The following is a 26,071-nucleotide window of genomic DNA, read 5'->3' on the forward strand; positions in this document are numbered from 1 at the left end:
ATATGCACTTCAAGACCAAAATAATAAAATACGTTGAAATAAAAAACTTGCAAATAATCAACAGTATATGCTCTGCAAATTGAAACTGTTGGAGCAGATATACTAAAAATGAAGATGTTAAATATATTTAAGAAAATAGCAACATGTACATATGTATAATGTTCCATAATTTCCATATGTATAAAGTTCCAAATGAAAGATAAATAAAAACCTGCTCCAGGAATATTAAAATAGAAATTTAAACCATGCATTATGATAAAAATATAAACTTCTGGATTTTCCAGGGAAAAAGAAATGGTCATGCAAAAAAGGAAAAGGTCTGATTAGATTCAGCTTTTTAAATTGAAAGTTATTTTTAAAAAGGTATAATAATTTGTCTTTAAAAGAAAATAATTAGAAATTAGAATTACATCTCCTGCCATATTTTCTTTCACTTATATAAATATTTTCAAGGCTATATTAACATTATTGTGCTACACAAAGTTCCACATTGAAACTAAAAAAATGAGAACATATATCTCTAAAAATACTACATCATATAAAACCATATAAAGTATAATCTATGTTAACATAAGCTTGCTAGAAAGTAAAGAAGAGGACAAGAGATAGGAGTTTGATAGAATATTCTTTCTTCTGGAAAAGATATATATAATTATAAATGAAATATGAATGTAAGCAGCTCTTTCACCCCTTTCCTGTTTGTCTATTTCTGTTCCTCTTAAACCTTAATTATAATACTGAGATCACTAGGTAACATTTCACATAACTCCTGACCTATGTTCTACTGAATGTACAGAATGCCCTGTCTAAACTTTTGATTCTTTTCCTAGATTAAAAGAAGTAGGAATGAAGAAGTTAGTAAACAATGATCAGCTCTGCACCCCCAGCAGTCCCCTCAGCAATACTGCAGGCAGACCATGTGGATGAGAAAACATGTGAAGAAAGATCCTGAGGAGTCAGCCAGCCTGCACACAGTGGAAAATGCTATAGAGCTTGACTTCTTGCCTTGACTACTCACTAAGATTCTTTCCCCTTCTTCCCTTTGAAAACTGTCACGGGCAAGCAGAATCTTCTGATTTGGTTTGGGACACAAGTCCACCTTCTCCCAGTTTGCTGGCACCCTGAATAAAGCAATGTTTCTTTTATACCAACACTTGCCTCTCTAGTGTTGGCTTTAGAGAGGTGAGCAGTCAAACCTGAGTTTGGTGACATGAAGATCAGTTGGAAATTATGACATGGGTCTTAATTTAAGAATTGTATTTTATAACAAATATTTTATGCATATATTTTAAACATGCGGAAGATAATATGGCAGAAAGCAAGAAAGGTGAGAAATAGAAATATCAAAGAAAAAAGATAGTTTAGTAGAATTAAAATAAAAAAATAAAATTAAAACTATAACTCCTAATAAAATAGATATTAAATTAATATAAATGCATTGAGTTCACAAGTCATAACCTCAAATGGCATTATACAACACACGGAATATGTTCTTTGTAAACAATAAGTTTAAAACAATGAACAAATCAGGAATAAACCTTAATAGTCAAAATAAATTTATTGAAAATATGAGATATTTGTGAACTAAAAAATTTCTTAGGAATAAATATTAACATATATGTATATATAATTATATATATATATGAATATATAATTTAAGGAAGAAAAAGATAGAAAATAGTCATATATGATAAAACAAAGAACAGAGAAAGAATATATAACCATTATACATAAGTATATTAAAATATAGCATTGAAACATAAATGCAACAACTGACAAATTTAAATAATGAAGGGGTTCAGAATGAGTATCCCCAAGATGTGTCACTTCAATATGTGGATTATTTTGAGCTGAACATAATGGAGGTCCAGAAGACTCAGGAAGAGCTATTTACCTCCCCCTCAATTACCTAAAATAATTTAGATAAGAGGCCTAAGAGAGAGAATTATTACCAAATATAACTTTCATCTGAATGACCTATCTGCATGACCAGGCAGACATCTAATTATGAAACATCTGCTCTTCTTATTTTCCTCTGAATTACCCTTCTACTCTTTGAAGCCCCAGCCGCTATCCCATTCCTTAGCTCAGGGTGACACATAAGCTTCAAATGCCCGAATTGCCCTTGGGTCTCATATTCTTATGGGACTCCTGTATGTGTGTAATTAAATTTGTTTTTTTATTTCTCCTGTTAATCTGTCTTATGTCAATTTAATTAATAGACCAGACAAAAGAACCTAGAAGGTAAAAGAAAATGTTTTCTTCCCTACAATACATACATTAGTATTTGTAGCAGAATATTTTAATTCATCCAACTCAGAAACTAATAGACCCACTGATGAAAAATAAGCTTTGATATTAAAAACCTAAACAACATAAATTTTAAATTTTAAAGCTAGATAGATAACATCATAAATTAAAAATAAATGTCCAGGAGAGAATATTTTCTTCTAAAGCAGTTTGGAGAAATATAACTAAAAGCAAATTCTCTTCCCAAACCAGAAATCCTCTTCACATAGGTAGGAGAGAAAGAAAACACTCATTATTAAATAACCATTAAACCAGAATATGATGCATATCACAGGAAATTCTCTCAGAGTTTGCAAAGACAGAAAGAAATCTCACCCTTTCATATAACCAGTCACATACAACCCATCACACACATGTTTCCAGATAAATAATAACTAGTTCTCAAGTAACAGAACTTGACAGCACCATTTCTCACACATAGTTCATCCAAAATTCACCTGGTAACTTGGGTGACCACTTGTATTTGTTAATTGGCTTTATCCAGAGAAGAAATAAACTTCTCATTTGTTTATGACAGGAAGTAGTTTTTGCAACTTGGAATTATGTTCCCAAGAAAGGCTCCTACCCACTAACAGACAGGGAAAGATCTGGGTGCTATATTCCTTGACGTTTACATTTCAATAAGATGGTTCATGAGTTCCTGAGGAAGGCATTCCTGAGTCTTAAAGCTGACAAAAGGCCTATCTAGTTTTCAAAAGGATTTATATACATTTCAAAGAGAGGAGAAAGTACTTAGAATTATACATTTTCTAAATAAGAGCTCTAACAAAAAAGGAGGGAAGAGGAATTTCTTTCCTTATTTTCTACAGGGAGAATTAAGCTTCTATTTTTAATTTGCTTTTGCCCTTACAGCATAAAGAGTATTTTTATACAAACAGAACATATTGAGGATATATGAGGGTATGAAAGTGACCTAAAAAATTTCAAATAATCTATCATTTGCTTAAACTATGTTATCTCAGAATAATAAATTGTAATAATAGATTAATAACAAAGGTATACCTGAAAATGTTCCATATTTTGAAAATTAGTATACGGTTTTAAGTAATATTGGGGCAAAAAAAAGAGGAAATGGTAAAATTGTTGAACAATAATCACTAACGAGGCTGCAAAGAACAAAGAACTTTATTGTGGTGGGCGGGGGGTCTTATGTATTGAAATTTGGGAGACCCAGATTCTGTAAAACTGAAAGTGTTCCATGGAAGAGAGTCAGTGACTAATAAAGACAAAAGGCACAACGTTGCTCAAGAATTATGATGAATCCTGCCACAGAAAGGAAATATTTGTCCTTAAGGGATAGGCCATCACAAATTATTTTAGGGTAAGGGTTTGGTAAGTATCTTGAGTTTCTAGACTATTAGGCAGTTGTTCTGGATGCTTACATTAGGACAAGAAGTGGTCAAAGTTCAGATTCTATCTGAGCTGAAACATGCAGAAGTTTTACAGAATTGGTTGACTGCGGTCCTAGTCAGGGAGGTTCATTTTCTGATCAGATTCATGCAGTCAATAACAAAACCAATGCTAAGACTGGAACAGCACAAGCTTTATTCAATAGCCAAGAATGGAGAAGCAGGAAACTAGTTTGCAAATCAGCTTCTCAGCCCAATTGGGATGGAGACACCCAATATATAGGAGGAAGATAAAAGTGAGGGAATTGGAAAGAGTGGGAAGAATATTCATGACTTATCCCAGAATAGGGGTGTCATTTGGACCCATAAGTCATCGCAATTTTTAGCTATCATGGTGCTGGTGGGTATGTCATTTAGCATGCTAATGTATTACAATGAGTGTATAATGAGGCTGAAGGTCTACTGGATTTTAAATCTTCCATCATCTTGGGCCTAGGTGATTCTAACCAATTCTTGTTTTTTCTCTTTTAAGCTTCCTCCTGAAACTTAGATAAGAGTAATTGCTTTCCATTCAAGAAAGGGGTAAGATTCTGGGACAACCTTGGTAACAAAGTCACACTTCCTCAATGGCCTCCCAGGTATATTATGGAGAGTTATGTTAGCAATACCAACTCCATTTTCATTTTCCTTTTACAGAGTTATAAAGTAAATTAAGAAAAGCTTAGAACTGATTAATACTAGCCTACAAAGCAAGACTGGTGTAACCCAGCTAAGGCAAAAAAATACTGATTAGCTTTACTTTTTTTATTAAGAAAAAAGTTTTTTTTTAAATGTTCAGAATTTAACTGAAAAAGGAATAAAGCAATAGAGTAATCCACAGGAAAAATGGTAATATTAAATATAAAAGACAAAATCAATAATCTTGAGAAAAATAAAAACAAATAATAAATTTGAGTTATTTGGAAATAAAACAGCACTCTGACAACACTAATGATATTATCATATTATACATTTTATGTATTATATGGATATTACCTATGTAAAAGTACAGAAATAAAAAGACATAACTTTGGGCTTCCCTGGTGGCGCAGTGGTTGAGAGTCCGCCTGCTGATGCAGGGGACATGGGTTCGTGCCCCGGTCCAGGAAAATCCCACATGCCGTGGAGCAGCTGGGCCCGTGAGCCATGGCCGCTGAGCCTGCGCATCCAGAGCCTGTGCTCCGCAACGGGAGAGGCCACAACAGTGAGAGGCCCGCGGACATAATTTTATATGATAAAATGTTAAACTATATAAGTGTTAAAATGTTTTGAACCACTTTCACTAATATTTTTGAAAATATAGATTAAATGGTTAAATTCTAAGAAACATACAAAATCAGAATAAGAAGAAATACAGAAATTGATAATAACTATTAAAATTAAATGGTAGGAAATAGCCTTTTAATAACAATAAGCTGAAATTGTTTAACCAGGGAATAGTAACAAACTTTTGAGCAATATATTATTCCTGTCTTATTTTAGTTGTTACTGAATATATACAACAAAACAAGTAGCTCTTTTTGTTTTTAAAGGCTAGATTAATCTCTATTTATTCAGTTAAGCCTATCCCAAATGGAAGAACAACCTATTAGTTGCCTATTTAGTATATAAGAGCAAAATGATAAATTTTTAAATGACATACTGGAGTAATTCAACAGTGCAATTTTTAAAGAAATATATTTTGAGGTGGAGATCCAGATTTTATGAGGCTTGAGGCATATGCAACTTATGCATTTCTTTTTAAGAAAAAAAATACATATGAGAAAGAAATTATTTTGAATGAGCACAGAAATCAAAATAATCACAAATTTTAGAGTGCTGAAAAATACCACACTTTTTTTCAGTTTACATTTTTACTTCCCTAAGACATTTACCATCATATTTGTATTTTAGCATGACCATTAATTTATTTAAAAATTCACAAATATTCTTTAAAAAATACATATGTATCAAATGTGTTTTAAAATCTCCCTATACTGCATTTGCCTACATATTTCCACGTATTTATATAATCAAACTACTCTTTCATAGCCTGCATTTATTTATTAATGAATATGGATAGATATTTCATCACCAAACATTTTTATCTTCAGGCAGTTTTTCTGTGTCAGTAGCAATCTCACATGGCACTTAATTTGGAACTGGTAACTTTGTCAGAACAAATTGTGCCAGCTATGCTAAATTGTATTTGATACATTGAGATGCATATACATGAGATTTCACATACAGACATACTATTTGTTTATATTCCTTGCCCTCTCCAAATAAAGATATAGTCTATTTACCATGATTCATATTATAAAAGAAAATTTGGTGAATATGTACTGTACTACCAAATATGTTTCTGACAAAGGAGAACTTTCACTTTGAATAGGAATCAGTAAAAACCATATATTCCTCCTAGGATTTTATATATCTAGTGACTGGAGAAAAAGAGAATCTGTGTACAATTTTCTGGCTCTGTAGTTTTCAGATCATGTGGGGCTGAGTGACATAGGTCACAGTCATCATTCAATACCTCCCACTCATTCGTGTCATGACGCCAGATGAGACCGGACAGTGGGAAGATTTCTAGAGGAGAATGACCAGAGAGATCTGAATGATACTTAGAAATAACTAGGACCTCCTCACATGACAATAACATGTCTGCCTCCAGCAATAATTATCATCCACATAAATATGTCTATTAAACCCCAGCTAAATATGATACCAACAAAACTGAGCAACCATCAGTGGGAAGAACATATATAGGTATATAATGTAAGGAAGCAAATTTGTCACCCCAAAATGTGTCTTTGGCATGAAGATTTTTTCAAGCTGAAAACTATCAAGGCCCAAAAACTCAGGAAAAAACTTTCATCTTCCCTTCAACTACCTAAAAGATTTTAGATAGAGGACATATTCCAAGAATAAAGCTAGCACCAGCGATATTTGCAATGAATATGGACTAGGTGTGGTAGAGGCCTAGAGATCAGAGCTCACTCTGTGTCCCATTGTCTCTGCATGGCCCAGCTAACATTTGCTTATCAAACATTTGCTTTTCCATTTCCATGTGAATTGCCTTCTTCCCCTTGAAGTCCTAAACCACTACCCCAACTCTTTTGTTTTTAGCTGAAAATAGTATTTAAGGTAAGTATTTTGGCCATTTTTTCAAGTTATTTAGTTTTCCTGGGTCTCTTCCATGTAATACATGTAATTAAACATTTTCTCCTGTTAATTTGTCTCATTCCAATTTAATTCTTAGACTAGCCAGAAGAACCTAGAAGGGTAGAGAAAATTTCTTCCTCTTTGACAATATCATGTAATTCCATATTATTGGTTAGAAGCCATGGAAAAAACATAAACGCATTTTCATATAAATCAAAAAATATATTTTAAAAGAACACAGTAGCAAGTGTCCTATGAACACATTACAATAATTGTCCATGTGAAGAAAATAAATGGAAGTGGAAAATCAAATTTAAAATGAACTGATATAGAAATAAACCAGGAAGAGGACAGTGAGGAAAATGCTCAATGACATAGGGACCAATGATTAGAAGAATTTTCAGATTCCGAGTACCTAAAAAGGATATCCATTAAAAAATAAATACATACATAAACAAGGAAAGATCCTTTCAAAATATAAAAAATGCTTTCAGTATTGTCTCCCTATGCCTTTTCTTTTGTCATAGAATAAAACGTTTCCTAGCTTTACTTTTGCCTTCAAAAACCATTACCGAATCTTGAATACAGTGAGCCAAAACCACCCAAAATGCAGTAATCAAGTAATTTAAAATGGATTTCAAATAATCTTGAGTCTTTTATCATGCATTCCATAGCATTTAAAGAAATCTTCATCAGAAAATATTTCCCTTGAATTTGATTGATATCTTTATCTTAATAAAGAGCAGTACTTAATACATCACACAGAATATTATTTAAATTTAAATTCTAAAATGTTATTTTTTCTAGTTTTAGATTCTCAAAAAAATTCAGCATATACATAGTTCTTTTATACTGCATTTTTGTGCCTATAAATTTTAAACAAATCTTGAAAATAATAAATAAGTGTACACCTTACAGTTATGAATTCTAATTTTACATAATTTATGTACCAGTTCATGAATGTTTTGAAATACAATCTGCTATATATGACAACATTTTAATGACATTTTGATATGAGGTATCCTTTTAATTTGTCCTTAGTCTTGGTTTTGATATTTTTGAAAATTAGGAACATTTATGAAATGTAGATCAAAATATTCTTATCCATGTTTTGTTAAACACACTTAAAATGCCCTTTAAGTAGACATGGAGAAACTAATTTATAATTTATACTCTAAATGATAGATTTATATCTGAGTTTATTATAACCTAGAGTTAGAAAAAACAGATGTATTTTTTGTGAGTCTTAAAAAACTTATCAAATAATTTGTAAAAGCTTTGTGAGGACTGAAGCTAAATAGGACTCAACACCCAGTGGAAAATGTATCCAAATCTATTTCACCATGTCAAACTTGAAAGTGCAAATACAAACTTAACTCCATTCTCATAGTAAGCTGAGATGTTTCTGTATTCCTCTTAACTTATATATGCTGATAAATCAATCTACTACTTAAATATAATAAATGACATGTATGTATTTTAACAAGATTTTTACTGGTTTAATTGATTTTGTGCAACTTTTCTATGACAAATATTCTATGGACATATTAAGCATGATCAGTTCAAAAAAGTGTTTTAATGTGTATGTGTTAAATGCCTGGTGTCAATTACGTGTCAACTTTATGAGAACAAAAGCTGAAATGTATATATATTCAAACTCAATAAATTATTTTAGGGTATAAAAATATAATTACCTTTTGGTAATTATTAGCTAAATGTCAAAGGTAATTTAAAGTATTACTGGTTTATTTAAATAAATTAGACTTGTTATACATGAGAAAATATCTCTTCACTATCCTTGTTTTAAATTTGGAGATATTAAAAATAAAGTTGCATGGCCACTTGTATTCAGCAATTCTTAGATTATTCCCTTAAATTCACAGCAGTGTGTGTGTGTGTGTATGTGTTTGATTGAGTGTGTTAGTAGTAAATAGCTAGAAGCAAACAATGCTTATTAATTAAAAATTAAATGCATTTTGGAAAATGTATCCAATAGAATACTACACAACTATTAAAATTGATGCTTACATATGTAAGCACTAACATGAAAATAGTTTTAAGATGTATCATTAAACATAAGGAGCACATTAATTGGCTTGCATCATGTGCTTTTTCTTAAACTAATCACATTTGGTGAATGATTCAGCTCTCATAGGAATGGTTGAAACAATAAGATAAACTTGGTATGATTAGTGGTCAAGTTCTCTAAAGGAAAGAAGGGAGTTGGTGAATTAGTGCCCCATAATAAACATGTATCCTTTATAGATGAACCCCAGGATGACAGCTGTGAGAATTCACCTTTCAGTATTCCACTTACAGGAAGTACCATGACCAATGTCCCCAGCAGAAGCTCTGCACAATCTGTCCATTGTTTATGCAAAGACTATGCTTCCCACTTGCTGCTTCCAGCTAATTACGGAGGTGGGGAGGCATGATTAAAGCAGGTCTGCTTCTGGGAGACACAGGACTCCTCTCTCAGCTGACTTTTACTGGAAGACTCTGACTTCCTTGCCAAACCTTTCTTAGACTACACATCCATCCAAATGTGCTCTTCTTCCTTTCTGGGATCAGACTTACACTGCAGTCTGACTGCTCTTCCCTCCTTCTTGCCTCCTTTCTCACTTTCCCTTCAGTGGGCATGCCCTCTAATAAAATCCTTGCACTCAATCTTGTCTTGGTACTTTTCAGGGGCCCTGGATAAACACATACAAGAGGCAAATTACAGAAGTACTACACAAAACATGTTGAATGGAAGAATGAACTAGTGTTATGCATGTGGTGATCCTCCTTTGCATTTATTTCATATCTGCATTGTTTGATAGTTTATTTCATTTTATTTTCATTTACTTTTGTATTTCCTTCAAGTTTGACTTCAATTTCACTAGCAAGGCTTTCAGCTGTATGTTTGCTTCTTATGGAGACTTCAAAATGGCTATAACTCCATAAAACTGCATTAATATATATTTTTTCCCTTGCTTCTATTTGCTTGGTGCCTCCATTTTCATGATTTTTTTTAAAACAAACCATCATGCCATTAATTTCTTTAAGTCTCTATAGAATAATTTCTTGGTAGTTTTCCAGTTTCCTGGGTGTATTTTTTCTGATATTCTTGCATATCCTTTTCTTGTGACACTTCGTTCATTGATAACATCTTTACATAATAGAGCACAGCACAGTATAACAAAGTTTATGTTAATTCCTCCACAGTTATTATACTTCTTTGGGAGCAGAAAGCTATTTGTTGAGGGTATGTTGGGAAGAAATAGGGGTGATAGAACAAGCTTAAGCAGCCTTAAATTTCTCTTATAAAATCAGTCACATTTTCTGTTCTAGAAGCATACATCCTCTTTATTTTAGTAGCTCAAGGTAGATAATACCAAATCCATGTGTCTTGAAGTGTGATATTATTGCTGTTTTCCTTCTTTTCTTTTCTACCTCTCAACTCTATTAGACCTCTCAGACAAGAGGCTGTTTTTTTTTTCTTTTTTGTATGTTAAGTGCAGTTTACACAAGGTAAAATGCATATTCTTAAGTGTGTGCAGCTTGGTGAATATTAAATGTATGTCAATACCTGGGTAACCTCCACCCAGATCAAAACAGAGAAATATTTCCATCCACTCAGGGAGTTCCGTTGTGTTCCTTGACATTCAATTCTCCCACACGCCTTCATAACCACTCCTCTGAATTATATTAAAATAAATTTGTTTTGCTTCTTCTACAACTTCATATAAATGTAAGCATGTAATATAAGCATTAATCTCCTGTGTATGGTTTCTTTGGCTCAAGTTATTGTCATTAACTTAAATCCATGTAGTTGCATGCATCATGTTATTTCTGCATAGCATTCAATAGAATTAATTTACAATTTGTTTATCTGTTCTCCCAATGATGAACATTTGGGCTGTTTCCAGTTTGGAGGTATTATAAATAAAACTGCTATGAATAATCTTGAAGACTTTGTGTGTCTGTGTAGCATATGCTCTCATTTCTTGCATGTATATCTTAGGAGTGGAACTGCTGGCTCAGATTAGGTATATGCTCAAATTTATTGGAGACTGACAAAAAAATTGTATTGCATTCTTTGTAACTTATGCTCACACTAAAAATGTATGAGCAATTCAGTTACTCCATATTTACTCATTCAGTTTTGGTTTTATCAGTCTTTCATATTCTACTTATTCTGACAGGGTGCAATATTAATGCAATGTGACTTAAATTTATACTCTAATATTGCTGTTAATTAATAATGTTGAGCTACTTTAGGGAAATGCATATTGAAGGCTTTCACCATTTTTAAACTAGATTATCTGAATTTTTCTTGTCAATTCATAGGAATTCCTTAAATATTCTAAATTATGAGGCTTTTGACAGATAAATATATTTTTTATTTTCTTCCACTATTTGATTTGCCTTTTAGTTTTCTTAATGATATCTTTCATGAACAGTACAGTTGCCCCTCAGTATCTGTGGGGGATTTGTTTCAAGACTCCCACAAAGATAACAAAATCCACAGATGGGTTACCAAGAAGGATTCTATTGGGCTTTCCTGGGAGGTAACTCCCATCCCCACCCCACGCCCTCCACCTGCCTCTTGTTCATAGAAAATCTTTAGTCTCTCAGGCCTTCCCTAAGTCACAAAAGGCTGGCTCAAGAATTAAAGATTGAAAGAATGTGAACATGTAGCAACAAAAAAATGTCAGTTGAGCCAGGAGAACTGCTAATAATTTGAACAATCAGTTAGCCCTATAGCAGAATCTTTAGTTCCTCTCTGAAAGATGTAGATAACAGTGTCTGATGCACGTTCTTGAGTTGTTTTACAGATATTAAAACCACCACCATACGGAAGAAGTTAACTGCATTATGACCATGAACACAGCCCCCAGGCTCATTGGAGCCTGAGGATTGATAACAGTAACCTGTTTCCTCACTATCAACCAGAGAATTGTGAAAGAGATGATTACACACCCTGCAATGCTCTCCCTCACCTTGCTTTTAAAAACACTTCTCTGAAATCCATCAGGGAGTCTGGAGTTTTTGAGCATTAGCTGCCAATAATCCTTGCTTGGTGTCTGCAATACACACTGCACTTTAATTTATCACAACCCAGTGTCAGTAGACTGACTTCTCTGCATGCTGGTGAGAGGACTCAAGTTTGGTTCCATAATAGATGCTCAAGAGCCTGATATAAAATGGCATAGTATTTGCATGTAACCTAAACACATCCTCCTGTATACTTTGAATCATCTCTAGATTACTTTTGATACCTAATACAATGTAAATGCTATGTAAATAGTTGGTGATGCTTGGCAAATTCAAATTCTGCATTTTGACACTTTCTAAAAAATTTATTTTCTAGTATTTTTGATCCACAATTGGTTGAATTCACAGATGTGGAACACATGGATATGAAGGATCAACTATACTTTTTAAATTTTATAATGTCTAACTTTTATGAGTTTTGAAATCTGCCCAAGAAATCTCCACCCAAACCTGAATCATGAAACTTTTTCTTTGACTTTACTCTAAAAGTTTTACAGTTTTAAACCTTATATTTATATTGATAAGTCATTTCAAATTAAATTTATGTATGGTGTGAAGTCGAAGGTAAGGTTAATATTTAGCCAGGTAGATATTCAGTTGCCCTACCAAGATTGATTAAGAATATTTTCCTTTTCATTGAATTTCATTGATTCCATTGTCAATTATCAAGTGATTATATTGGTGCAGGTTTGTATTTGAAACCGTATATTTCTATTCCATTTATCAATTTATCTATCCTTGTGTCAATACACACTTTCTAAATTATAGTATTTTATGCAACAACTTAGATGGATATAAGGGAATTATGAAGAGTGAAAAAATAAAATCTTGAAACATTGCATACTATATGACCCTATTTGTACAATAATTTGATGTAACAAAATACAGAGATAAAAAGCAGAGTCATGATTTCCATGGATTATAAGAGTAAATAATATATTGTTGTGTAAATAAAATTTACATTTTTAAAATGCGTTCCCCCAAATAGTTCATGATATCTATGTATTATCATAAACTTGTCTTAAAATTAATATGTCAAAACTTAGTTAAAATATTTACTAAGTATAATAATTGGATTCTAATTTTAAATATATAAAATTTAAATATATAAAAATTTAAATATATAAATAATCTTATAAGAATATGTATAAAAATAAATAATAATGAATAAAGTAATAAAACAGAATAATCAAGCTGTTAAGAAAGAAATTTGCAGTTCTTATCCCTCACTTTCACCAGCATTTTGGTGTAGTCTGAAGATAATTCACAAAAAACTTTGTCAATATGGAAGACATGTCTCGTCAAAAATCACTGAAAAAGTGTATTAATATGAAATAATGTGTAGATGGATACAATCTAATAATTTCAGTCACCAGCACAGTAGTATACATTTTTTTTACATTTATAATCCAAGCATAACTAATTGTAATTGTCTTAACTAAATTCAGTCCATAAAACAATAGTGTAAATTGTTACTATCTTTCATGACACATGTATACTTTTTACTCAACAAATCTTAGAATACAGTTAAAAAACATAATCTCTTATTACAGAACAAGTACATAAAAAGCAATAAAGTTAATATGAGTATATTAATATGATTTTCACAAACTTTCTTTAAATATTTTATAAATAACTTTTGATGTAAGAAATAATAATTCTAGTATCTGTAATTTATAATTATACTTTTCATTAGGATATATTCCAGATTATATATTTTCCAGATTATATTTTTTAAATTTGCAATTTAACATTATATAGTAATTTGTACTTTAAGCTAATAATAATTTAATATTTTTTAACCATTATATATAAAGATGCTACTTTTGTTACCTAACAAGATGCTGATAACTAATTATGTATAATATTAAAACATTGATTTAGATAATATCAAAAATTAATGGAAATTGTAACTACAGTATGAAAATATTATAACTGCTAATGTTAAGGATGGAGAATAAAACAATTTTAAAGTTCATCCTGCTTGTTTTCTTGATAATGTATAAAATATCCCTCATCAACACTTTTCCATTATTCAGATAACCTTCACTGTCTGTCCACACTCCTACACTTCTCAATTCTTCAGCTCTATGTACTTGGTGAAGTCCATATGGAAAAGAATTGTCAAAGAATTTTGGGTTCACACCAGGTCAGAGACTTGTTGGGATTCTAATCTCTCACACTAGCTGATACTATTCTTTTTTTCGGTACGCGGACCTCTCACTGTTGTGGCCTCTCCTGTTGCGGAGCACAGGCTCCAGACGCGCAGGCTCAGCGGCCATGGCTCATGGGTCCAGCCGCTCCGCGGCATGTGGGATCTTCCCGGACTAGGGCACGAACCCATGTCCACTGCATCGGCAGGCGGACTCTCAACAGCTGCGCCACCAGGGAAGCCCGATACTGCTCTTTTAAATATTGAGAAATCTTGCTCTTACTCCAGCAAATGTCCTCTGTCACTATTGAGTTTTTGACTCTTCCCACTGTAAGTCAGCAATGTAAGCATACATGATCTATTTTCTCCTAAGAAAGGTTTATTCTTCTGAATGTTACTTTATTTGTATTTCTAAGAAGCTGTTATTTTGCAGCTTAATTAATATTTTTGCAGCATTAGGATGCAAATGCAAATCTGCAAATTTCAACACCCTAACCTGAAGAAGTCCATAACTACTTATTGAAAAACTAATAAAATAGATATTTACAGGGAAATGAGCTAAATAATACACCCACCAAGATTTAAGAAATGTGGTATTTTATTAAACCATGTGATAGAATGTTTTTACTTAAATTTTTCCAGAATGCAGAACTTAATTTAAAAAATATCAATTCATTATTATGCAGAAATAAGTCTGATACAAAATTGAACACAATCCAGAAAATATAACATGATACAACACAAGTTTATGTGTGATAAAATTCAGAGCTAGTATTTAAGCCAGCAAACAACACAGGAACCAGAATTGTTACTAACTGACTGTATATCTGCTATCAAGTTCAAGCTTGTACTGCTTGCCCCATGATAGGCCAATAAATTGAGAGACGAGTTGCCAGGGAAAGGAATAGTGACTTTATTCAGAAAACCATCAGATGGAGAAGATGGTAGACTAGTGTCCCAAAGAACCATTTTGCCCAGGTTTGGATGCTAGTTTCTTTTATAGAACAAAGAGGAGGAAGTGAGAAAATAAAGTGTAAAAGAAGATAAGTTGTTGCAAATATTCCCTGGTTCTCGCCAGACTCAGAGGGGATGTGGTAAATTCTTCTTTCCTGCTGCCATTAACAGGTCAGGATGTTTCCTGTGAGCTAAACAAAGGTATTTTAGCTTAGTGCTCAATCATGAGAGGAAGGGTTCCAGGAGATGAGCCATTATGTATACTTTAAGTTATAGGCAACATCCCTTTGGTGATTATCTTGTAGCAAAAGCAATAGAGTATAAAAGTTAAAAGAAATAGACCCAATATAGAGTCAGATTTGTTCTTCCCTATTATGTACCTTCTCTAGTGGCTATGGCTGTGCCTAATTCTCTGTTCTTTCCATCTGACTAGTAAGTGTCAAAGCTTTGTTGGCTGGTGCCTATTCTACAGTAGGTATTAATTAATTTATTATAAAAATAAATAGTATATTCCTGTAGTTATTTAACCCCCTTTTAATATAATATTGTTATTTATCTCTGAAAGATATGTTATACATCTATTTTTCTAATATATTCATATTTTAAATAAATATTCTTTAATGAGCAGAATGTCCAGTATCCACCGGTTAAAAATTTTATCTTAAGCATAAAATATGCCTGTTTCTAAATAACATTCTGTGTCACTGTGCTATGAGATGATTCCTCTTTTTTTTTTTTTTTTTTGCAGTATGCGGGCCTCTCACTGTTGTGGCCTCTCCTGCTGCGGAGCACAGGCTCCGGACGCGCAGGCTCAGTGGCCATGGCTCACAGGCCCAGCCGCTCCGTGGGATGTGGGATCTTCCCGGACAGGGGCAAGAACCCGTGTCCCCTGCATCGGCAGGCGGACTCCCAACCACTGCACCACCAGGGAAGCCTTGATTCCTCTTTTAATCTAACATTATTTTAGTTAATATTGCCATAGAGTATATTTTTATTAACAAACTCAGTTTTGGCTACTCACTGCATGACAGGCCAATAAGTCAAGTGACAAGGTGGTAACTTTATTTGAGAAAGCCAGCTAACCTAGAAGATGGTGGACTATTTCTTAAAAACTATCTTAACATCTTGGTGCAGGCAAAGAGCTTTTAAAGGCAGCGTGATGGAAGGGGCTGCAGGGTGCCTGAGCAGCTCCTACACAATTCTCATATTGGTAGGCATCAAGGTGAAGTTTGAAAATCCTTTCAACCGGCCTGGGGTCTATGTGCTAGCGGTCATCTGTTTTCATCTGGTGGGTGTCTACTTCCTATGAAAAAAACTTAGGAATGTGTGTCAGACCTTTATCTATATCTTTCAGGGAACTGGGAGTTTGGTGATTCTGCTGTTTAGCTGGTATATAGTCTAAATTGTTACCAGTTTCCCTGCCCAACAGCTATTCTTTTTTCTACATCTTTACATTTTGTTTCTATATCTTCATATTTCCTAATCTTTAACTCTAAGGCCAGAGAGTCTCTTTGGAGACTCAGGGGAGGCCTAGGAGACTGCAAAGGACAGAGACACAGGAGCTTGTATGCAGTTTCAATCCTCCCTTTTTTTTGATATTCATCAATCTTGAGAGGAACACATGTTGGACAAGAAAGGGAATAATACTTTGGACAGAGAGGTTAATCATAAACTCGGCAGAGGAACTCTGTTTTAGGGGAACTCGGTTTCATTTTGATATTGTATAGGGCAAGTTCTTCTCATTGCTCTTTTCTAACACAGCATTGGTTATTCCTGCACATATTCTCTTTCTAATATACTTTAAAGTAATCTTGTAAATTCCTTTAAGGTTGAATTGGGTTATTTTTGGAATAATTAACATCTTTGAGTATCTCCATCCAGAAAATAAACTGTATACCTTCCCATTTAAGTACATATTTCTTTCTTATTAATTTTTTATAAGTTTTTTTCTTACATACTACACTTTCTTAAGTTTATCCTTAGATGTTATCCATTTTTATGTTTGTGAGTAGGATTTTTTTATTACTCTTTTCTAAATAAATAGTAAGGTATTATAGAATAAGCCCAATTTACTGAATTGTTTTATTTTTTCTAATTACTAGTATTGCTAAGCAGTAGAGATGAACAATCGAGACAGACCAATTACTCTGTAGGCAGTTGAAAATGTTGTCAGAGAATGACTTTTCCCAAAATGCATCAAGCTCCAAAGCCAATTCTTTGAAAACTTCAAGGAATAGATAATATCCAATGTTATTTAAACTATTCCAGAGCCCAGCAAAAAAACAGGAGCTTTGAAATTCCTTGAACGGAGTCAGTATGATATTGATACCAAAACCTAAAAGTACAGAACAATCTCATTTGTGAATACTGAAGCAAATATCTTAAATAAAATATTATAAAGTAGAAGACAGGAGAACTTTCAAAGAACTAAGCAGCAGAGCAAATAGGGCTTTATTTCATGGTTCGATCATAGAAAATCTATAGATTTCAAAATATCAATATCAATAGGAAAATATAATCTTCATAGACAGCAGAACATCATTTGATAAAATAGATAAATGGATATGTATTTAAATTATAGGTATATATTTTAGGTACATGTCAAATTAAAAATCAGAAACAAGCTTAAAAGTGCGATACCAGATGAATATAACTATTTTAAACCTGTTTTTGCAGTGACTCAACAATATTACAAACTAACGTGAAAAGAGAGGTTAAAGGTTAAATCTGCAAGGAAGATTAATAATCCTTATTATCTTGTATTATGAAAATCAGTTGGTAAACTATTAGATAGCATATTGAATTTTTCAAAGTTAATATAGAAAAATCAGTTTATTTTCTATATACACCCACTTACCAAGTAGATCATGCAATAGAAGAAACATTTTTATTACCAACAAGAATGTAACTGTGAAAATACCTATAAGATTAATTAAGAATTTTCATAACTTTTCTAAAAGTTTATTTCAATTATTCTTGCTCTTTAATCTCTTTAATTTTCTGATTGATAAGATTATAGTCACAATTTATTCTTGATTTTGTTTATATAATTGCTGGACAAATTTCTGAAGATACAAGTGCACATGCCAATTTCCTATCTCCTCACTCATTTATTGGAAGGACACTCAAGATATTCTAAAATTTTTTTTTTTTTTTTTTTGTGGTATGCGGGCCTCTCACTGCTGTGGCCTCTCCCGTTGCGGAGCACAGGCTCCGGACGCGCAGGCTCAGCAGCCATGGCTCACGGGCCCAGCCGCTCCGCAACATGTGGGATCTTCCCAGACAGGGGCACGAACTCGTGCCCCCTACACTGGCAGGCGGACTCTCAACCACTGTGCCACCAGGGAAGCCCCAAGATACCCTAAAATTTATGTGTAACAGCCCACTTTTATATCCCCCCTCGAATTTTTGCAGAATTTCTAGACTATTTCTTGCATGTTTTAATCAGTATTTTATGCCGTTTTTGTTAAAAGTGGTTAACAAGTCATTAAACGATGGGAGAACACACCATGACAGAGACAACAAACCCTTTATTTGGTAAACGGGAAAAGCACACTAAACAAGTTAAGACATACACACACACATACAACTTTTACACATTTACAGTTCTCCAGTTTCTTGCAATATGAGTGCCTTTTCATGTATTAATTGGTGTTTGTATTTATTCTTTTCAGAATTGCATTTTCATATAATCAACCTCTTTTACAACTGGGTTATTTGAGTGTTCTTAGCTGATTCAAGATCTTTATATATTATTGATATTATTCTGTAGTCAGTTGTATATGTTATAATATTTTCTAAAACCATTACTTGCCTTTTTTTATTTGTTGTTTATTTTTTAAATAATGAGAGATCATATTGGTACAATTTTAATATTTGATGACACACAGGTGTGCCATGGTGATTGATGACAGTGTAATTCATTTACCTTGAGGGAAATTTTGATTACAATAGCTACTAGAAGTTAAATTGTATACACATTTGTCAAAAATGTTTATATTTTTAATGTCACATGTGCAAATATTTTATGCATATGGTTGAAAGCTAAATTATCAGTAATAAATAGTTAAATAACATTTTAATGTATAATACGGAAATATTCTTTACAAAATTTCTGTATATCTAATTACAGTAAATTCGTTGAAAGAAATTAAAATTGAAAGTCTATCTAATATGCCCCCATTTACATAAAAAAACTCTTCTTGTATATATATAAATGCATGCATGAATACTTATAGATGCACACAAATATTTCTAGAATGACACATACCAAATTGGTTGCAGAATTATGTCTGGGAAGGGAATGGATTCCTGACTTTTAAGACTGAGTTATGCTGAAAATGAACTTTCTGCTTTCACTCTAGGATATATACAATAAATGGGCATTTTTACAACTAATATACATCTGTAATACAGAAATTAGTGAAAAATGGGAATATAAGTAATTAAATACACTTAATTTGACTAACTTCTATATAGAAAACAGTACTGTAAAATATAATTGGTGAGTTATTTTATTCTTTAAATAATAAATATCATATAATAAATATTACTTTAATGAAACAAATTATAATATATATGTATATATCCTTTTATGATATAATTAATGTAACTTGTCTAATAGGGAAATTATAATTAGACCATTAATCACTAATAGAAAAATGTAAATATTTTATTAAAGATTCTAAGTAGTTTTAAAATTTCAAATTTATTGTGAACTATAACAACAGATGGATTGTTGTAAATTATAGATATTATGAACTAAAAATAGATGGATTTTTGTAAATTGTAGATAATATGTATTTAAAACCAATTCCCAAGATAATTTACCTGTAGAATATTTGGAGGTATTCTGTCTAAAATTAATAACAAAACAAAGATTCAAGATAAGTTAATTCATTGCAATTGGCATGTACTCTATGATTAAGAATAGAAGGTTTGTTATCAGATTTCTTGGGCATAAATTTTATTTACAGCACTTGGTAGCTGTGTGACCTGGATCAAGTTAATTCTTTTAATTTAACCTTAATTTTATTGTTTATAATATAAGGGAAATTCTAGGGCTTACTCTATACAGTTTTTGTAGAAATAAATGTTAAAACACATAGTAACTACTTACTAAAACAGCTGCTATTACAAATATATCTCTTCTAATATCCAGAGTCCTCTACAATTAGCCTTAGCAAATCTTTCCAATTATATTCCTCAGATCTGGCATTCCATTTCATGCTGGTTTGTGTCAGCATATGTTATCTGTTGATACTGTCTCCTTTCAGTGTCCATTTCTTGGTCGGCCATCTTTAGTGTACTATCTATCCATTCAACGTGTTGCTCTATGAGACAATAAATATAAACATTGAATACACTGCTCTATGAGACAATAAACAAATTATAATCGAGACAATAAACAACTGCTATCAAATAGTAAACACTCAGGCCTTATGTTCTACATAGCCAAAATAGCTCATTTAAAAACAAGCAGTATCTTGAAGTCTTAGAATACTTGTATTATTACCATTAAAATTAATCAAATACATACTGGTCATTTACTGTTAGTAAGATACATGCCTAAGATCTCACATTTTTATTTTATATTATTCAGTAATAGATGACTTGCATTTTCTCATGTATGTTTGAAGCAAGAAATTGTATTTTATTCCATTTTTTCCTCCAGCTTCTTAATTTTTAGAATAATGGTCTAGTGCTTTCTACATCCTATGATGAAACAAATATGTAATAAATACTTTTTCACATAATATTTATTTTATAATATTTTGTTTTGATCACTTTTACATACCCAAAATTTCCATAAGTAATCATATAATCATTTAAGGAACAATACCAAAAGTTTGTTGTTGTTTTAAACTTTTTGGTATGGATTGTAGTATTACTTGATGCTTTCAGTCTCTGACCTAATATCTCTTAGCACCAAGCATAATTTAGAAAGTGTTGAATATATGTAATCTTCAGACCCAGAAATATGATCTTAAAATTGATCAAGTACTTATTTATAATAATATCCAATTCAATTTCTTAGTTCTCCTAAGGGTACATTGTATGTATCTGAGCTAAAGAATATCTGATAACAAATTGATTGCTTTTCTAGTTGTAATTTTATTGAATATTATCATTATTTACTTGGAGCAATAACTAAAACCCCTGAATGTTTATCAATTTATGAAACTAGTATCTGAGGTCATTTTTGCCTGTAAATGCTCGACATTTGTTATTTGTATATGCTTGTAGAATGTAAATATTCTATACATTTGTAAAAAGATAATAAGGTTTTACAAACTGTGTTTAAATAAATTTATGGGTATGCTAATATATATAATAGCTTTTTCAAATTAAGGAATTATTTTATTCGATTAAGCAGAAATGCTTGTTAAGTTTCAATAGTGTAAAAAGTGTAGTTTTTAATTCCATTCACTGAGGAGTAAATAAGATATAAGTAAATAATACAATGTAGAAAATAATCATTTTAAAGGTGTAAATATTTGTTATTTTCAAATTGCTTACTGTGTAAAATATTGGACTAAGAGTCTGTTGAGTAAACAATGGAACAATAAACTCCACTGTTCCCTACAGCTTCTTCTGGGTTTCCACTTTTAAGTTGATTTTTGATGACAGGATTATTACTGTCTCTTGTCAAAGAAATTTCCTTCCTGGGGGGGTAACATTTACTTAAAGTCAAGTAAAATTCTATTCATTTGTAGGTCAGTGATCAATAGGAAATGTTCATACATTCTTATATATAATTGCATGTGTTTCAACTATATAATAGCAGGCTTCACATGCTTTTTTTCTTTTTGGTTCTTCATACTGTAAAGATTCTTTCAAAATACTTTTATATAGTAAAAATTCAAGCAAATTGATAAGAGAACTTCCTGATGTTGCTTTCTGACTAACAAATTATGTTGTTCACTTAAGTCACTGTTAAATCATCTACCTAGCTTTACACTATTACTTCTTTTTTAGGGAGAAATTTTTTAAAGAATGGTTCATTTATTTTGGAAGAAAAAATATATAGAATAAAACATAAATTCTTTTAAAGTCAAAGGAATAAAATCATAGTAGTCAGATATATTTTCCATGCGCAAAAGCTATTTTTGCCTACAATTTCCTAAGTAAAACTAACCATTCTACATCACCTTGAAGAGGGAAGAAAAGGTTAAATAGCAAAGTAGTGATTTTTATCTAAGGCTCATGCATTTTATTAACCATGGCAGTTTTCTCTACTTGCTGGCATAACAAAAGAAAATTGTAAATTGGGACACTCTATTCTGGGAAACTTGCTACTGAAACAAAGTAATTTTTCTAAACTCCTTCTAAATTGAGTGGATTTGATTTTAAAATAAAACTGTTAGCTTCTACAGTTTCTTTATCCCCCTAGAAGAATCCATAATGAGTTTCTGTCATAGCTTATTTTCACTTTCATATTAGTATAAATTAACACTTCATTAAAAAGTATTCATTTATTTAAAACAATATTTCCCTTGATGGAAATTGAGGAGTAAGCATTAGCAACTATAATTAAGAGCAAATAATGGAAAGGGCTAGTGAGTCTTTAGAATATATTACTTTGTACTCTGTTTTTTTTTTAATCAAACTGAATTCCTGGCAAAAGAATCAAAAAGAATTTTCATTATATCACATGACTAAAGTGTATGATAATGAATATCCATAGTAACTTTGGAAAAAGATTGCCTACAGTCATATTTTATAGGATAGTTTCCTTTCTGATAGTTTCAAAAAATTGTACTCATGTTAATGACCTGATCATCTGGTTTATACATGTCTATATTCTTGTCTAGATGATATCTATTAAATAGCATGCTTATATATGTATTTCTATTAAATCAATTTACATATGTAAAATATTTAGAATTTTGTTGGGCACATAATGAATTTCTTATAAGTGCTTTAAGTTGGGTTGCTAAGGAAGCAGACAATGAGATGGAAATTAGCCCCCCAGAGATTTATTAGATGTATACATCTGTGAAAGAGAAAATAAAGAAGTAGGACTGGGCAGAGCTGTAGTGCATAGTCAATACTAATGTGGCTGGCCCAATGGGGAGTCTCCTTCAGACTTATTCCAATTTGGGTGAGGGGACTGGGTCTTTACAACCTGTGCTGATTAATTGAATTCAAGCTGCTCAAGAAAAGATGTATGATGTAGTTTTCATTAAGGAAAAAGTCCAAAAGAGACTTGATAGCTGAGAGCAATGTTCTGGCTTTACTCTCAGTAGCAGGAGTAATAAGGACGTCATAGCATCCTCCACTTTCCACGTCTTATACTATTCAGATCTATTCTTCACTTAGGTTCCTAGGACAGTTCCTTCAGCATTCTGATGGCCCATTTTTTGAGTAAAATGTAAAAGAGACAGGTTAGATGCTAAACTAGAGACCCTGACATTGCAGCTGATCTTGGGGCAACAATTGATAGTCAAAATTCCCCTATGAAACCAAATTCCCCTAAAACCAAGTTCCTCTGCCAACTTTATGATTAACTTCTCTACCCCAAACATTATTCCCTTTCTTGTCCAATGCCTGTTTTCCTCAAGATTGAGGACTATCAAAGAAAAGGGATGATTGAAACCAAGCAAGACCCTCAGGGCCCTTCCCAGTACAAAATCCTTTCCACATCCCCCATTTCTTATTTTAGATTTTTTGGCCTCACTGTGTGTTGGGCACATGGACCTGGGTTTGACAACACCTTCACTATTTATTTTAGATTCCCTTTATGCTAAGCCAGAACTTCTGATGGTCTTGGTGGTATACCTGATGGCATGACCTACCCTCCTCTCTGAGAAAGCTGAAATATGAATCACATGATCTTAGGTCAGTGCTACTGGATTTATCCATTAAACATCAAAATTAGTCAAGAATTGCCAAAAAGCATCAAAATGGCCTGCCTGGATGTGAAATGCATTCCAACCTACCCCTCTACCTACTCTTGATAATCAGATTCATTTTTCCTGGACAAGATGACAAGTTCCCTTTCTGCCTACTGGACCATTGACACAAAGTCTTTGAAAAGGCCTAGGAAACAGCAGTACCTCTGATTAAACGAGACTCTTGCTAGATGTCTCATGATAGAAGTGTTTCTTCTCTGGAATAAAGAACCTTCAAATTTATAAAACCAAGAGGTGCAGTACTATGAAGCATACATTTCCCAAATGAGTCACTGAATTGCCTAACTCAGGATCAAGTCTTTCTCTTGGTATCCAATTGTTCTCTCCACCCCAAATGGGGAAACTCTAAAAGGATCTTTCCATTGGGCCATCCAAAGCTATTGTTAAACGTAACACAACTTAATTTTTCCTTCTGTTAAATCATGCTTCCTTACTGTTGCTTTCACTGATATCGATCCCAAGAGCACTCCCTAGGATGATGGTAAGTGAGAATACTTCTGCTTCCAGTTCTTGGATTCTGAACTATGTATTCTTGGTCTTGGGCTCATTCCTGCAACTTCCTTGTATAAAATGTATCCACTGGCCTGACATATTACATAAAATTCTGTGTAGGTGAATCAAACATTCTGTAAGTCTTTAGAGAGTGATGCTTCTTTTCTCTGAATGCAGGGTAGCAACTTATATTTTGGAATATACATCCATCTTTATCAAAAATGAACTTCTACCCATGTCTAGTGTAGAAGAGATCCAAGATAGTCAATTCTCTATCAAGTCTCCTCAATGTTGCTCTCCTCAAATGTTGGGGGCTCACTGTTTTTTCTTGCTGCTTTCAGGCTGAAGATCAAAAGAGGTGATAGTTTTACCAAGCTTGGTAAATGGGAATTCATGATGTTATGCCTGTACATATACATGAATAGGTGCTGTTCCTGACCCCAAAATTACTTCATTCTTATGCTTTCTATGCTAACTCAGATATCCAATAACAGGAGTTGGCTACCATGAACTGAACAATTTATTTTGTCTGGTTCTTTAGTTCTCTTCCACAGTTGATGCCCTCTTAGGGGTATTAACATATCATGGGAAGATTTTTAATCCTTGCCACCATCCCCTAAGTCTATAAGAAAATGTAGGGAGAGAAAAAAATGGAAGTATATTTTTTCTCCATTTGTAAAAATGGAAACACAATATTTACTTCCAAATTTTAATGAACATGTTTTCATATATAAAGCAGACTATATTTTAGACAGTTTTATCACACCCTATGGAACTTCATTAATAATAAATTAAGCACATTGATTACAATTATATAGAAGTGATTTAGAAGTGATAATGATGCATATATTAAGAAATTCTATATATACCTCATTAAATACACAAAAATAAATAATGAAAGAAATACTTATTATCAATGGTCAAAGACAAATGTCATGAAGGAGGCATCACTTCAGAAAAATATAAGGAGCAAAATTTTAAAAAGACCACAGTTAAATAATTGTAAATGGATATCACAGTCATGAAAAAGAAGAGTGGGGCTTCCCTAGTGGCACAGTGGTTAAGAATCCGCCTGCCAATGCAGGGGACACGGTTTCAAGCCCTGGTCCAGAAAGGTCCCACGTGCTGCGGAGCAACAAAGCCCGTGCACCACAACTATTGAGCCCACGAGCCACAACTACTGAAGCCCGCACTTAGAGCCCGTGCTCCGCAACAAGAGAAGCCACCTCAAAAAGAAGCCTGCAAGCTGCAAAGAAAATTAGCCCCCGCTCGCTGCAACTAGAGAAAGCCCACGCACAGCAACAAAGACTCTACACAGCCAAAAATAAATAAAAATAAAATAAATTTATTAAAAAAAAAGAAAAGAGTGGTATCAGCAAACAATCTGCATATTAGTACCATAAGTTATATGTCTCAAAGACCTGTTAATCATACCTTCATGGGCATTTCCTACATGCTTTGCTCAAAGTTAAAGACTAATTAGCACCTCACTCCTAAAGGATTTGATTAATACATTGTCTGAAATAAAATTATACATGTTAACATTAACTATTTTATTTAATTTTAAACATTAACTATTTAAAACCAAGATATAATGAATCCTCTCATGATGGAGGAAAAACCTGCCTCAAAATATCAGTACCTAGAAACCATGCCAAGAAAAATGTGTAATC

Source organism: Grampus griseus (genome assembly GCF_964374135.1).
Source record: "Grampus griseus genome assembly, chromosome: 18".
Classification (NCBI taxonomy): domain Eukaryota; kingdom Metazoa; phylum Chordata; class Mammalia; order Artiodactyla; family Delphinidae; genus Grampus; species Grampus griseus.